Consider the following 16,373-nt stretch of genomic DNA (forward strand, 5'->3'; position numbering starts at 1 on the left):
CAACTTTGGGGGATTTGCTGTATTCTGACTTGAACCTGCACTTCTTTTGGGGGCTTTACAGTAATCTTATACCAGCAAACCTTTTGTAGGATTTCATGGAATTTTTATGTGAAATTTTAAGGTAGTCATACTTTAACCAGTGCAGCTGTTATTTTTATTTTATTTTTGTAACCTACTCATCTTTTCAGAGATTTCTGATAGTGTGCAACTTTTGGCTGATTTATGGTAATCTTATTTTAATCTGTGCAATTGCGTGGTTGACATGGATTTTACTTTAACCCATGTTTTAAGGTAGTTTCATATGAACCAACTTACATTTTAGGGATTTGGCCAAGTTGTATTTAGAGGTGTAAAATTTTGGATGATTTACAGTAGTCTTATTTTAAACTGCACAGATTTTGGAGGCTTTACGGCAGTCCTATTTTTAATCTGGGCTGCTTTTGGGGGTTTATGATGTTTTAGTGTATTTATTCCTGCATACAAATCATAAAAAATGTCCCACTCTGAGTTGTTTACTTCAAATGGTGACTGTTGCGTGGAACGACTCAGACGAAGACGCCGATGAACGGCAGCGGAGATGATGGCCGCGCCGCAGACGCCACGATACGGCAAAGCCCCGCGGGTCGCCCGCCCGCCCGCCCGCATCCTGTCATTGTCGCCAAATGTGTTGACACTCGAGCCCGGGAAGTGTTTTTGTCAGCGCCGAGACGCGGCATCGTTGAAAATCAGCGAGGAGTGCAAAAGCAAAAGCGTGAGCTTCAAATGCTGTTTACGCTTCCCTGCGAGCAGAAGCTCAGTAGGCAGTCGCGTCTGGATGCAAACGCACGTGACGATTTGATTTTTGTTTTTTTTAATCTTCTCACCATTGAACTGTCAGCGTCTCTGTCTCAAGCGTTCTTTTAATCTTCTCAGCAGATAGGCAAACGTCAATAGACACCTTGGTGCGATGGAATCGTCTTTCTCGAGATGAACGAAACACAAGTATTAGGGATGTAACGATATCAGCAATATCGTGATACGGTTTCAAAAGAAAGATTGGATGACTCCAACCTGCCGTCAGGAGAACATTTCACCTTCACAAATATTCCAAATATTCTGTTTTCCTTTTCATCAAAGAGAATTGTGGCACGGTTTTGCAACCTGTCAGGCTCTTCTATTCTGTCTTGTTTTTTGTTTTTTTTGTTTTGTTTTTTTAATGCCTTTTGGGCGGATTGTATCTCTGAACTTTGTTATTCACTACTGACGATGTATGACAATATAATTCGACTGCAGTCCATCCGCTCCAGGTGCATGTTCTACTATTTATTGTAAAATAGTTGGAATATCGATATTTTTGCTCCTGCAATTGATTCTGATGTGGCGAAGGGCCGGTATGGATACTAGGGATGTAACATATATCGCGATATCGTGATATTAACTCATTTGCTCCCAATAACGTGTAAATACGTTATTTTTTAACGGTTTAAGTGTCCCAAAGACGTATTTATACGTTTTGTTTTGTTTTTTTATGCTAGACCAAACATAAGACTTTGATGCAGCCTCTCACCTGCAAATAACGGTTGCAGAAATGGTAGTTGTGACACAAAAGGCCAGCAGGTGGCAGCAGAGCAAAGGAGATCAACCAGAGCCATGTAGAAAAAAGCTAAATTACTTACAATTTTGAATAGATTTGTGAAAATTGATGAAACTTAGCTCTCTAATGCTAATTACTGCAAAACGGAAACAGATAGAAACATACTTTTTTTCCTGATGAAAGAAGGGACTTTAATCTTTCTTTTTATAGGTTCCATGCTTTTATAGCAATCGAACACAATATTCTGTGGGCCTTGCAAAATCAGTCACAATCCAGTAAAACAGCCAGGAGCGAACGGGAGTGTTTCTGTGAAAATGGCTGGGAGTGAAAGAGTTAAACGGCCACAATATATCGTCGTCATCATGTCACGATATTAAAAGCAACACATCTTTTTAGAAAAAAAATGGCGGGTTGATTTCCATTTGTGCAGTTCTAGCACCTCTGGTGGCTTTTTTTTAGTGCAGTTTAATTTTCACAAGGCATGTTTTGGCCCTTCTCTGTTTCAAATCCACGCTAATGGTCAGATGAAGGGGATCGTAATATGCTTGTAAAGAGTCAATATGTGGAGGAACTCCGATGTGTGCTTGCATTAGCAAGTGCCTTAATATATATATTTACATATTTTTTATGTATATTTATATTTTTAATTGCTGTAATGTACCAAAGCACAATATTGTGTTGTTTTTTTTTTGTTAGTATGAGCTATTATTTTTTTTTTTTTACAATATTGTAACCTTTTTTGTATCGCCAACCTCCCTGCGATATCGTGATAATTATCGAATCGTGATATCATAATATCATATCGTGATGTTTGGATATCGCTACATCCCTAACAAGTAGACTAACATCTCTTTTTGTAGGGGCCAAATTGGTGTAGTAAATCTTCATAGCGGACTTCCTGAATAAATACTGAGGCCAAAATGCTGAAAAGGCGCTTGACTAATTAGGACTCGAACATCTAAAGCCGGCTTGCGTTTTTATTTTTTATTTTCTTCATGTGCGTGCCCAGGTTTACTGCAACTTTAGCAACACAACACATGGCCACGTCTCCAGCGTGTTAAATGTTCATCATTAATGATACCGACAAACTTCATTTCATTTGTCCTTTCTATTTCTATTCCCTGCACTGTTGGTGTTGCTTCAATATCCATATTTCTACAACTGAAAATCATAAATCTGGTTTTATTAATATTTATAGACGCTCTGTTGGCATTGAACCACTTCATTATATTCTTAAACTCTTTCTCTATTACATGTATTCATTATATATATTGTTCCTGACTTGATCAAGTGATACGATTCAAACAAACAATATATAGTCATATCAAAAACGACCCATTATTCCAAACATTTGGGTTCGATAAATTCATCGGCCCTCAAGAAGAGTACATTGACGAGTGTACCATCATGTACTGTGCATAACCTGGAGAGCAAATCATTCTCTCAGGTGGTCCTTGGCTTTTAAAAAAGTTTCTTTCCCCTCAAAAGTCTGGAAATTGGAATTTGTGTGCGCGGAAAATGAGAACGGGATTACACATCGCTTCCTGATGCCTATCTTATATCATCACGTGTTAACAGAGAAAGCGACGGATGAGGGAGGAGATAACGGGAGAGGTAAAAGAGGAGAGGATGAGGAGAAACAGGGAGAGGAGAGAGAGAGAGAGGGAGAGCGAGAGAGGTGGGGGGCGGGGCGTTCGAACGCCGATTGACGTGGGCGTCAACCAATCGGCAGCCGGAGGAGCCTCTGGCTGGACTCGCTCGTCCCGCGGCCGCCGTCCGCGCGCACACACGCGCCGAGGGAAGCGAGCAGGCTGGCAGGCAGGCAAGCAGGCAGACAAATTTGGTGAAGATGGTGGAAAATACGCGGGGGATGCATCTGCTGGCTTTTTAGGCGGGAGATCGCACAGGTAAGTTTTGTTGTTGTTGTTAAATATTCAAAAGCGTCAAGTTTGCCGGCGTGCGTGGGAATCCAAAGGGGGGGAAAAAAATCATGTTGCGAGGGAGAACTTGAGGATGATGAGGAGGACAGTGCGCACTTTTCACACCTTAAAGATGATGAAGGCTCCTCTTCATCCTCGAGTGCGCGTGCATGTCAAAACGCAGAGAATGCGCATGGTTCGGCTTGACCGACTGCTTGGTGAGTTGCTTGTGCGCGTGCACGTCGTGAGAGTTGAAGGATGTCCCGCCGCGTCGAAAAAGAGTGAGCGAGCGAGTGAATGCTGCAGCCGCCCCGCTGCAAAAAAAAAAAAAAAAAAAAAAAAAAAAGGGGGAAGAACGCCTCAGCGTTTGACGGCGTGCGCGCTCAAACCGCCGCACGTCGCCCGTGAACGTGCACGTTGATTGGCGTCCGTGTACTCGCTTGGTGTGCGGTTTTGGGCGCAGCAGGCACGCACGCACGCAGGCGAGTTGACGACGAGTTGGGCGAATTTGTTCCATGCCGCGGACGCTCATGCGGGCGGGACACTCGATTAGGTACACCTGCAGCACTTCATCACATGCAGCGCCGATTCGGGAGGCAAAGCGACGTTCGCTCACATACGCGAGGCAAAGAAAGGAAAAAAATCACGAGTTCAAAACGAGATTCGAATGAAAGGAAGGAGAAAATCAAAATAAAAGCAAAAGAAAATGATAAAAAAATGCATATAGACAAATTCACACGAAAAAAAAAGAAAGGCTGTGCTGATACTTTTGGTTGACGCTGTCCTAGAAATATTTTGGCTTATGCTGAGTCATAATTTCACGTATAAGAAGCCTGTGAACAAACAAAAATCGTGTCCACAGTAAACACATTCTTAATATAAACAAAGACATCCTTTTATGGACGTCATCCAGGCCAGGGGCGATTCTAGAAGTTTACAGAGCCGTCCGATTGGGGGTGGGGTGGTTCGGTTGGCGCAGGGTTGGGAGTGAACCATTTTTTGAATCAAAAAGGGAGAATCTTCATGTGGTGAAAGTATCACGTTCCAACCATGGTATGCTTTTAACATTTTGCTAACTTGAAAAAAAAAAGACTAATGCAAAGTAGGTAGGCTACATGTAAAGATCTCTCAAGCATAAAATGGTTTAAAAAACAACAACACCAACAAAATAATACTGATGCTATCTATATAGGCACAATGCTGACTTAAAGGTTTTCCATGTTCACAATCAACACGCGTCGATTTTGGCAATTCTGGCAAATCTGAGTTTTGCGTGCAACAGGCCAGGCCTGACTTTTCATTTGATGAACTCTAAAATGCTTCCGTTAAAGAAAATAATAATACAAACACGCGCGCACACGCATGCACACACAAATTAGGCTACCATGCTAGCTAGCATTAGCATCACTAGTAATTCATCTCATTGAATGCCAGCCATTTACAAGATTTTAACCCATTTTTTGACGGCCTACAGAATATTGTGTTATATGGGTATATAAACATGGGACCCACCAAAAGAAAGCTTAAACCCTCATCTTTCATCAGAAAAAAAAGTTTCTCTTTACCATTTGTCATTCCTGAGTAATCAGCAGCAGAAGAGAGGCAAATTTCACCGAAAATCCTGTTTTGACAAAAATAACGGCGAAATTGATGGTTTTGTGAAAAGATGCATTTCAAGTCAAAATTCAACCCTGAACTGACCGAATTGACTCGACCAGTACTTATCGTGCACTGATGTATACCACACATGTAGGTGCTTACCTACATGGCGATTGGCGACGCCGCTTGCCCGTCTTTGATTGGTTTTGTGAATACGTTTGCCCACGGCGATTCATCCGGTGAACGCGGCAGTCCGGAGAAGCTGGTGGCTTGACGAGGGGATGTTTAAGGTAAAAGCCATATGACGTATGCTGTGTGGCTTCTTTCATCATAACTCGATGCAGTTTGAACAGGAAGCATCATCGGCCGCATATCGAATCTATTCGAGAAATGTGTGCTGTAATATCGCGATATATTTCCGAATTGATTTTTTTAACACCCCTACTACCATTAGAGGGCACACTTGCGCTGTATCTTGAACTTGCGATCCGCAGGGAATTGTCAATCAGCGAGACGGCCCCAAATGATTCCTCATCAATTTTTGTCCTTCAGTCGACACAAAAGATCGGAAGAACGGGATCGCCTTTGACACGAGCATACCTCCCGCTCTTTGTGACCGCGCGTTGTCAGCCGCGCCGCCACCTTTCGACTCGGGTTCGCCGCTCCGATGATGCGCTGGTATCGGGGATGTTGATCTTTTGTGAGACAGCGTGCTGATATAATCAGCCGCGAACGTTCCCTTGGTCTGCAAAGGCCACGGCGCTAATTAGAGCCCTATTAGTCTTAAGCAAGACAAGGGAGTAAGTGGGGTGGAGTGGCGGAAAGGACTTTGAGAGTGGGGGGCGCCGTTCACACGTGAACCCGCCGTTGACACCGGCATGGCGTGGGAGGTGAAATGCTACGCTTGTGGCGCCGCCTGCTTATATCCCTTTAATTTTGCTGAATCCGCGCTCATTCTCAAGCGAGGAAATGATTTCAATTCACTTAAACGGCTTTGAAAATCCTCATTCATCCGCGACTGTCTCTCTATCTTTATCTATCTAAGCTTGTGATGTATAGTGACAGGCGGAGCAATGAAATGCTCTTCCACTCGATTTCAGAAGGTTACAATTCACCTGCTTGTCCAAGTGTTGACATTCATACACGTAAACGCGTCTCATCAAATCGGCCCAAATTTGATACGATATAAATTTGTGAACAAACTGAGATTAGAGTCAATCCATCGCTAGCATGTAAGGGATGCTCACGCTAATTCGTTGTTTCATTGACAGAGAGCAGTGCAGAGAACTCAATCGTTGTTGTCTTTGCAGTCGAAATTAGGCATGTAATGATACCGGCAATATCGTGATTTCGCGATATTAAAACCGCCACGATATATCGTCGTTGTCGTCATGTCACGATATTAAAAGCAGCACGTCTGTAAAAAGTTCAAGTTGATTTCCATTTGGTGCAGTTCTAGCACCCTCTGGTGGTTAGTATATTAGTGCAGTTTAATTTTAACAAGGCATGTTTTGGCCCTTCTTTGCTAAAGGTCAGATGAAAGGGAATGTGATATGCTTGTGAATCGAGTCAATATGTGGAGAAACTCAGTATGTGCGTGCATTAGCAAGTAAGTGCCTCAATATTAAGCCTTATTAGAGATTATATGTTGTTTATATGCATTGCTGTGATATACAAAAGCACAATAATGTGCTTTTATTTAATATGAGCTCTTTTCTTTTTTTTTCTTTTCTTTTTTTTAAATATTGGGACCTTTTTTAATATCACCATCCACACAATATTGTGATAATTATCATATAATTACTTCCCAAGTAGAAATCCGCCACAGCCACGGGGACAGGCAAACAAACATGCTCAGGCAGAATTTATGGTTGAGGGGATTGCGTTGTATTGTCTTGTGTGGATGCTTGTCAAACAATCAGACACAGGTTTGGCGGATTGGCCGAAGTGGGCGGGGCTAACCAATACTGGTAGACTGCGACATCTATCCAATATTTAAAAATAAACACCATGGGAGCGACGACAACTGAAAGAGCTTTTCTATTGGCTGCTGCGAGATGACGTCACTTCTGTGTGACACACTTTTGAACGCTTATTCCGGTTAATATAAAAATAAATTGACTTAAAATCACATTTAAAATCATCCCCAAAGGCTCATGCATTCAATTAAAGGGATACTTGACTCATTGAACAATTTTCAGCAGTGAAAAGTGAATATTTTGTCCAGAATGATTTTGATAACTTCATTATTTTTCATGTCCAATAAATACCTTTAAAAAGCCATTTTTCTACTCACTTTCAATTGATGACAACATCACCTGTGCTGAGGAAGTAGGTATACGGCCAATCATGGCTCACCTGTTTTCTGGGTTTGATCAGTAAATTGAGTCATCCGTCAACAGCAAGTAGAAAAATTACTTTTTAAAGGTACTAATTGTACATGAGAAATAATTAAGTTACCACATTAATTGTAGACAAAATATTAACTTTTTACTGCTGAAAATGGCTCAATGAGTCAAGTATCCCTTTAACTCATTGACTGGCAGCCATTTTCATTGAAGCAACCCCTGTTCGCTCCCGGCTGTTACTGGATTTTGCCTGATTTTGCAAGGCCCACATTATATTGTGTTCTATTTCTATAAAAACATGGAACCTACCAAAAGAAAGATTAAAGTCTCCTCTTTCATCAGGAAAAAAAGTATATTTCTATCTGTTTCCATTTTGCAGCAATTAGCATTAGAATGTAGCTAAGTTTCATCATTAGTCACAAATCTGTTTAGAACTGTGGGGAAATCAGCTTGTTTTCGACATGGCCCTGCTTGATTTCTTATACTCTGCTGCCACCTGCTGGCTGTTTGTGTAACCGTTCTTTGCAGTTGGCTGCATCAAAGCCTTCTGTATGCTCTAGCATATACAAAAAAAACATAAATATGTCTTTGGGACACTTAAAACATAAAAAAAGGTTATTGGGAGCAAATTAGTATTATTTATCAAAGACAAATAAAAGGACATTTTTGCTGTAATTATAGTTAGTTTAATATAGTTTCAGTTAGTTTTTTTTTTTTTTTTAAAGATTTTTGTTTTTTGTTTTTTTTTCATTAACGAAATTGTTTTTTGAATTTTAGTTAGTTAGTTTCAGATAACTAAAATAACCTTGGCTATAACTCTCAAAGTCTGGCCTTAAATTAATCTATGAAAAAAAAAAAAAAAAAAAAAAAAAAGGTTGCCACAACGTTACATATGAGTCCCCAAGAAGAAGAAGAAGAAAAAGATTTGTCTGCCAAAACGTTGAACGGCTCATTGAAAAGACGGATCGCACCTTCATGCATTCCGCGGCAATCTTATTTTCAGTGCTGCTTATTCATTTAGTGGGCATTTGGGGAATTGTGGTGGGGTGGTTCTGAAAAGCGAGACGGGTGTTGATCTGCGGTGCAATCTTGTGAATCCCGAGTGCGACAAGTGAAATAATCCCTGCCTTCCAATGCGGCGCGCATCTGCGAGATATAAACCATGCGTGGAATTTTTGTCATTACTCTTCTTATCATTTGTGATGGAAACGAACTGCCGAACACGTTGAGCAAGTTGGAGGCAGGAAGAAGTAGGGGTGTTCCGTATCATACCATCTACAATATTACCGGTGTATTTTTTTGGGGTGATAAGAATTTGAAATATCGCAAAATTGACATGGTGACGTAATTCATAAAATCATATGTCATGTTGTCCATTTGGACGTACACGCGTCGTTTAAAATCAATGCCGGAGCGCGTGACTGTGAGCAAAAGTTCCTTGCTGGAGCACTCTTGATCAGACGCACTTCTTATGAAAAATAAAAAAGCAGACGGTGGTTGGATAATGCTGAAGCGGTCACGTATTTTTTGGCCAAGACAAACAATCTGTGGTGGCTGCCACAAGCTGGCTGCTACCGTATCATTGGTGACAACACGAGACAACACCTGATTTTTAGGCCATATCACCCAGCCCTAGTAAAGAAGGATTGTTTAAAAAATTCCTGGCAGGAAGCAGAAACACACGCGAGGGGAATAGAGAGCTTCACAGAAGTCAAAACGTTAAAAGTGTCTCTCGGTCATTTGGATCGTTGTAAGGCTGTCACCTGATCCAGTGAAGAACCGGCCTTCTTCAGGTCCCAAGTGGATCCGGAATCCCGGGAGAGTTTCCCCCCTCTTCACGGTTCTTGAGGAAAGCATTGGATCACGAGTTGTCACCGTCAATCCCTCTTGGAGCCCACGTTTGAACGAGCGGTTTGTGAGTTGTAGTAATTACGACGGCAAAGTCGGCGTGATTTAGGAGAGACCACCCGTGGATGATATATTGCAGAGAAAACGTGATGGTTATTATCGTTTTGGAGAAAACGTGATGGTTATTATCGTTTTGGAATTTTTCAGTTGAGTTAGTTTTTATTTTGTCTTGAGTTCTGTTTTTTAAATTTAGTTTGAGTTCGTTTTCAGGGTGGTTCTGTTAGTTTTTTAGTAGTTTTAGTTATTTAACACATTCACTGCCATTGACGGCTATAGACGTCAAAGATTTATTTTAACTGGGCTGGCAGGGAATGAGTTAATAAATGCTTGTTTAGAGTTAGTTAGTTTCAGTATTAGTTTTAGTTTTTAAAAGAAATGTGTATTACTTGTGCGCAATATTAAAAAATAAAAAACAAAAAACAAAAACAAAAACAGCATGGGAGTCACATCATTTGAAGTGCTTTTCTATTGGCTGCTGCTAGATGGCGTCACTTCTGTTAATATTAAAAATAAATCTACCGGTACTTCAAATCACATTTAAAATCATTCCCAAAGGCTCATGCATTAAATTAATTACCAAAGACTAAAACGAAGGACATTTTTGCTATAATTATAGTTAGTTCTAGTTCGTTTTGTAAACATAAAATGTAGTTTCAGTTAGTTTTAGTTTTTGAGAAAGTATTTTCGTTTTTAATTTATTTCTTTAACGAAATTGTTTTTTGAATTTTAGTTTTTTCCTTAGTTTTAGTTCACTAAACTAACCTGATCCTGACAGAACATGGATTTGGTACCCCTCAAATTGGGTACGACATAGTGCGTTTCATTTGAAATTCATTTGAATGAACTTGTTCAAAAAATGCAATTTCGTTTGAGAGACATCTCTCCAATAAAAGACAACTTGATATATTTCAAAGTGGAACAATTTGCTTCGATTTGATGCTCTTGCATCTTTTAAGTAAAAAAAAAAAAAAAAAAAAGATTTTCTGTTTCAAACCGGTTTTCGTTACACCCCTGTTGGGATGATAATGTAAACAAGTCATAAACGAGAGGCGGTTGATTCTCGCCTGCAGTGCAATGCTGATGAGAGAATCTCGTCTCCGTTTCTCTCTGCGTGCATTTTCTTTCTTTTTTTTTTTTTTTTTTTAGTTTGCAAAGTGAGTCTCTCGGCCCAGCGTGCCGCATGAATACTTGATGCACTGTTAGGTGAGCCTGTTTTTTCTTTTTTTTTTTTTTTTTTTTTTAAGTCTCTCATAAGTGTCACGTTTGCGGCTTTTTAAACGACTCCGCCGTCATTATGTAATCGCGGCACATTGCTTGGGGGGTGGGGGGTTGCATGAAAACGTGTCAGGTTCCCCAACTCCTCCAGTACAGGAGAACTATGACATAAAATGCTCATTTCCATGATTTACACGTTTAATTTCCTTTTTAAAAGCACAAATAAATTGGATTATTTGCTTTATTGGTCATCCCAATGCAACAAAAGGCGGAAAATTGCAATTATCAACAAATCACTTCAGGAAGCAAATAATCACGTTTCGGAAATATTCCACTCGTGCGTTTTCATTCGTGCTGATTGCGTAACGCTGCTCAGAGGGAGAGCCGGTGGAGTCGATTTATCGAAGACGGAAAAAGAAACAGGTTGCTCGTCTTCGTTCGCTCATGCTCGAAAACCGTCACTGGCTTGAAAGCCTATTTGGAACCCTAATCCAGTGCTGATTAAAAAAATTGAAACCATAATTCACAACCTTAACACTCGGACTTCAAACCCAAATTTTAAATCCTAGCCCAGTTTGGAGACCCTCATTCAAAACCTTAAAATTGGCTTTCTAACTTTCCACCACAATTTGAAGCCCGAGCAACCCGAACACTAGTTGGAAGGCCTGGATTGTGCTTTGAAACCCCAATTTCAAACTCTAAACTTTTGTCTTGAAACCCTAATTTCACATTTAAAACCACAACAACTAACTTGAAACCCTAACAAAGTCCATAGTGTCTTGTCGTCGTATTTTCTCTCTGCTCTGACGGTTTTTCTTAAATCTGCGGTTTAAGCAAGCAACCCGCTGATAAAACCTGTCTTGAAAAAAAAAGCAAAAAAAAAAAAAAAAACTGCCACTGACCGAGCGGCTCGCACTCGACGCGCAAGAGTGAGCGGAGGCGCCGTAATTGGAGCGAGGCCAACGCTCCATAATGGGGCGTGGGAGAAGCACCGAGCGCCTCCGATAATTCAAAGGCGGACGAGGACGGCGCTGAGGGCGAGGATGAGGATGATGATGAGAACGAGTCAGGGGCGTCCGCTCCCTCCTCATTTCACTTCAAGTCCAGTTCAAAACCACAATGAAGCCTGGAAATAAGATTGACTGCGAGTCGACACAATCAATACCTTAACCCTCCTGTTATGTTGCGGGTCAAAATGACCCCCTTTCAAGTTCAAGTTTTTAGCTTTCTGCTATCAAACTTGGCACCAACGGAAAATTAAAAGAAAAAAAAAAAAGCCTAATTTTGGCATATTTGCAATGAAAACAGTTATGATACTTTTGTAACATTAATACTGGGTCAAATTAACCCAACAAAGTTTTTTTTTGCTATGAAAGTTCATATCAACAGACTAAGAAATAGTTGACGTTTGATGTAAGTGCAATGAAAATGGTTTAGCTATAAACATTTATTGGGTTGATTTTTTAATATTAAATATTCCGGGTCAAACTGACCCATTTTAAGTGAAGAGGGTATAAATATTAGTATGAAACGTCTCATGGACAGACAATTAAAATGGTTCACTTTGACCTATTTTTAATTAAATGTTCAATGTTTATCAGAATGCTTTTGTAACATCAAACAAAAATCGGGTCAAATTGACCCCATTCTAAAGTTAACGAAGCATTTTGTGATGAAACTTGTTATAAAACGGTTCATTTGAAATATTTGAGAGATGCATTTTTATCGTGAAACACCCGGGTCAAATTGACCCGAGAACATTACTTCTTTTCCTGAGAATGCAACCTAAGGATGGTTACATAAAAAAAAAAATAAAAAAAATGTCATGGTGGCAAATTTGTGTTTGCTGCAATGAGATTGTGGTGGTGTCCCGAATGAAGTGGCCGGAAAATGTAAATGAACCTTGCTCAACGCACACGCGAGCCCACGCGCACACAGTTGAACCTCGTCAATTTGCACTCTCACAAGGGAACGGACGTTACCTGGTGTCTGTGAAATGCTAATGCGAGAAGCCCGGCTGGCTGGGCCCCGCCTCCCTCTCGGTTTGCGAGCCCACCTGCTCGTCCAGACTCTGTGAATCTGTCGGCAAAAAAAGAATACATTACCATTGGCATTCGTCCCCGTCGCTTCGCCTCTCCTTCTTCTTTCACTTTTGGTGCTCCATCACTCCAAATCCCACAAGCGGACTCATCAGACCGCCGCACCGTGATTGGACCATTCGCAGGGAACATCCGCCACATGGCAACAACAAGCATGAATACCTTGACATTTTGCCGTTTAATGTTTAAGTACTTCATGGAAACTCTGACAGTAAGATTTCAAATCCTGGATTTTAGATGGGGATAGTGAAACCCTAACATTGCTCTCGCAAGATGAATTCTTGCGGTGTTTGTGAGTTGACAAACTCCGGAGAATACATCTTGTAGCGACCCCGTTGATTTCCGCCGATCCAAACTGCTGGTGGTTCGGACCAAACACAGAGCGACATTGTGTTCGGGGGCGGGACATGCAGCTGTTACGAAACCAGGAAGTCAGCGCAGACGCTGGAGCTAACAAACAAACCTAACGTGGACGAATGGACGCTGCAATTAATTCTGTTCTGGCAGAATTACTCACCGTTTCCTTGTTGAATTTTGAACCGCAAGAGGCACTTTGTGCATTTCTAGCTGCTAAGATGTTCGTGCTTTCCCTCCTTCGACGAGGAACAAAGACGACATTTTCATCCGTGGCCGTGATTGCTTAAAAGAAACGTGTACGATGTTGCATCGTCCAATCAGCTCGAATTATTGTACAGAATGTCCCGCCTTTCCCAAGCAAATTACTGTGGAATGTAGTGTTAATTTCGACAATGAAAACTAAACAAAAATAATTTCATCAACACACATTTTTCACCGGCGGATAAAATTAACACGAGTGGTGTGGTACCAGATGGATATTGCGGATAATTCCCTTGATTGAAGCGCAATATCAATCTGGCTTTTGCCAAGGTTAGTGAAACCCGTCTAAACACTAGACCAGTTCAATTTCGGGTTTCAAGCAAAATTTAGTACTTCCAATAATTGCGTCAAGGTGCAGTTAGGGTTCAAAACGAGAAATTGGTTAATTAAAGCCAGTTTACAGCCAGAAGTGGGATTTCAAATTAGGGTATCAATCTATATAAGGGTTTTAAGACAGGGTTAGGATTTCAAATTAAGGTTTCATCAGTTTTAAGAGTTAAGGCTTTAAAATCCAATTTTCAGCCAGGGTTAGAGTGTCAAATTCAGGTTTCGAGCCACAGGTTGTTTTTCAAATTAGGGTTTCAAGGTCACTGGGTTAGAATTTCAAACAAGACTTATGCTTTTTTGGCAGGTTTTAAAGTCAGAGTCGAGGTTTCCAGACAATATTTGGGGTTCAAGCAACAGGTTGAAATGAGACACAATAAGTATTTCCAGCATGAGTCTGCTTTCAGATTTTGTTTTCAGTCAGGGTCAAGGTTTCAAGCCAGAGTTCGTGTTGTGTGCTGAGAGGTTTGGATCCCAGAGTGCAGACACAAATAAGATGTGATTTATTTATTCACATCTAGAGGCACCGAAACTCATAGATGCTGTACACAGGAACAGGAACAAAATACACCCAATTCTCAGACTCTTAAATAGACAATCAATCGCATTGGATGTGGCTAGACATGCGAGTACTAGTACTGGCATGGAGTTCTCTGATTGGCTGTTGACTCCGTAATTACAGATTCCAGGTTCCTGACATTAACAAACATCATATAGCATAAAAGATTCCTGACATCACATAGTCCAGACATCATATAGCCTAAACTAGTTGAAACTGGATGCAGTTACATCAATACCCAAAACAGACACGTAACAGGTCGTGAAGTCTGGCACACGGTCAAGAACTCTACTCAAACTTAACCCAGGCATGACCCCAGACATGAGACAAGATCCAAACATTGCTCCTGCATGACAGTTAGGGTTTCAAATGAGGGTTTAAATCTGTTTTTTAAGACAGAGTTAAGGTTTGAAAATGGATTTGTCTTATTCAGGCTTTCCAAGCAAAGTTTGCCGAGCTCCAATTTGTTGTTTTCTTTTTTTGCAATTAGCAAACACGCAAAAGCGACGGCGGCAGAGTCAGACGTGACATTTGGCTCCCCAAAAGTTTGTTGTGCCGCAACCTCCCGAGAGCGAAGCTGATGCCTTCCTAACTTGGCAACTGGGTCACACGCACACACACGCTAATAACTTGTGCGCGTGCGCGCCTGCACACACAAAATGCTCATCAGCCAAGCGAGTTGGGTTTGCATTTGTTTGCCTGCAAATGAGACTCGGTGACAACTTTTACAAAGTTGATCTGGCAAAGACGCTTCTCGCTCGCTCACTCGTTTTGCATTTTATATTTAGCCAAAAAAAAAAAGATGCACATCAAGACAGTGAAGAACTCTGAGTTAGGGATCTAAATTAGGGTTTGAATCAGCGTTCAAGTTGGGGTCAGGATTTGAAATTAGTATTTGAAGCCAAGGTGAGGGCAAAATTCTCAAGTCAGGATTTGCAGCCAGGATTAGGGTTTCAAACTACGTTTTTGAAGTCCGGTGATGGTTAGGGTTTCAAATTGGGGTATCAACTCGAAATTAAGGTTTCAAAATGAGATTTCCTGCCATATTTAGGTTTACCAGATTAGGGCTTCAACTAGTGTTAATTTCCTCAACAAAAACTAAGCAAAAATAATTTCGTCAACACACATTTTTTCACCCGACTAAAACGAGATTAAAACTCTCATTATTAAACAATAAGTGGGACTAAATCTAAAATGCATTTTCGTCGACAAATGAAGATGAGGCGAAAATGTCCTTCACTTAATATTAATTGGAATAAAATCGATGGACATTTGAGTTCATGAATAAAAACGAGATGAAAATATGATTTTGCAAAAGATTCTCTGCTAATCTGTCATGTGACAGCACAAACATGTGGGACAGACAGGTTTAAAAAAAAAAAAAAAAAAAAAAAAAAAGTAAATTCTAGTTGGAACTTAACATTAATACTATTACGGCTATCACTTTCCAACAACAATGTTAATGTGACCGCTAACTAATGCTGGCTAACTTACTAGCTAATAGCATGGAGCCATAATAGCCACTGTAATTGTGTGTCAAGTTGTTTTTCATCAAAAAGATGAGAACATTTGATGTGAAATAGTTTGAGATCCAAAAAGGTTCAATATAATTTGCTGACAAAGAAAATATAGAAGAGTAATGTTTTTGCTGACTAAAACTAGACTGAAACGTTGACAGTTTTTGACTAAATTAGACCTATAAAATGTTTTCTTGGACTAAAATGAAGACTAAAATGCTCGATTTATAGTCAACTAAAAATGGACTAAATAAAAATGGGATGAGGTTGCCTAACTGTGATAAAAACTAACAAGCGTGATTGAAATTGGACTAAAAGTGAGACAAAATTTCAAAATGGCAGACAAAATGAACACTAGCTTCAACAGCTTTTTTGTCCGGCAAAGTGAACAGATGTTTTTGGAGAGTTTTGGAGCACACGCCAGTTGATTTTGGTGGTGGTAGTGACGAGTGGCGCGCCAAACGAACCTCGTCCCCTCGTCCCCGGGAGTCACGCGGTCCGATTAGCTAATCGGTGTTGGAAAAACCTGCTGCTGCTCCTCATTCGCGATTTGCCGGCAGAAAGGAGACCTGAACAGAGCCTCAAGCAAATCCAGGATTTAACAAAAAAAAAAAATATCCAGAATGTAACCTAAGTTATGCAGATTTTTGCCGTTTGCCACACAACAAGTTTTCAGGGAGGCAGCATGAAAGTG

At 40.6% G+C, this 16,373-nt stretch overlaps 1 protein-coding gene across 1 annotated transcript in view; it reads left to right on the plus strand.

Moving 5' to 3' along the window:
* The first annotated feature begins 3,335 nt into the window (after positions 1 to 3,335).
* Positions 3,336 to 16,373, plus strand: part of LOC144009262 (cadherin-18) — a 97,691-nt gene continuing 84,653 nt past the window's right edge. Inside the window, exon 1 of the mRNA XM_077508893.1 lies at positions 3,336 to 3,480. The gene's annotated coding sequence lies outside the window, so the exon portion shown is untranslated. The remainder of the gene's footprint in view (positions 3,481 to 16,373) is intronic.

This window comes from Festucalex cinctus, chromosome 20, assembly GCF_051991245.1.
Source record: "Festucalex cinctus isolate MCC-2025b chromosome 20, RoL_Fcin_1.0, whole genome shotgun sequence".
NCBI lineage: Eukaryota > Metazoa > Chordata > Actinopteri > Syngnathiformes > Syngnathidae > Festucalex > Festucalex cinctus.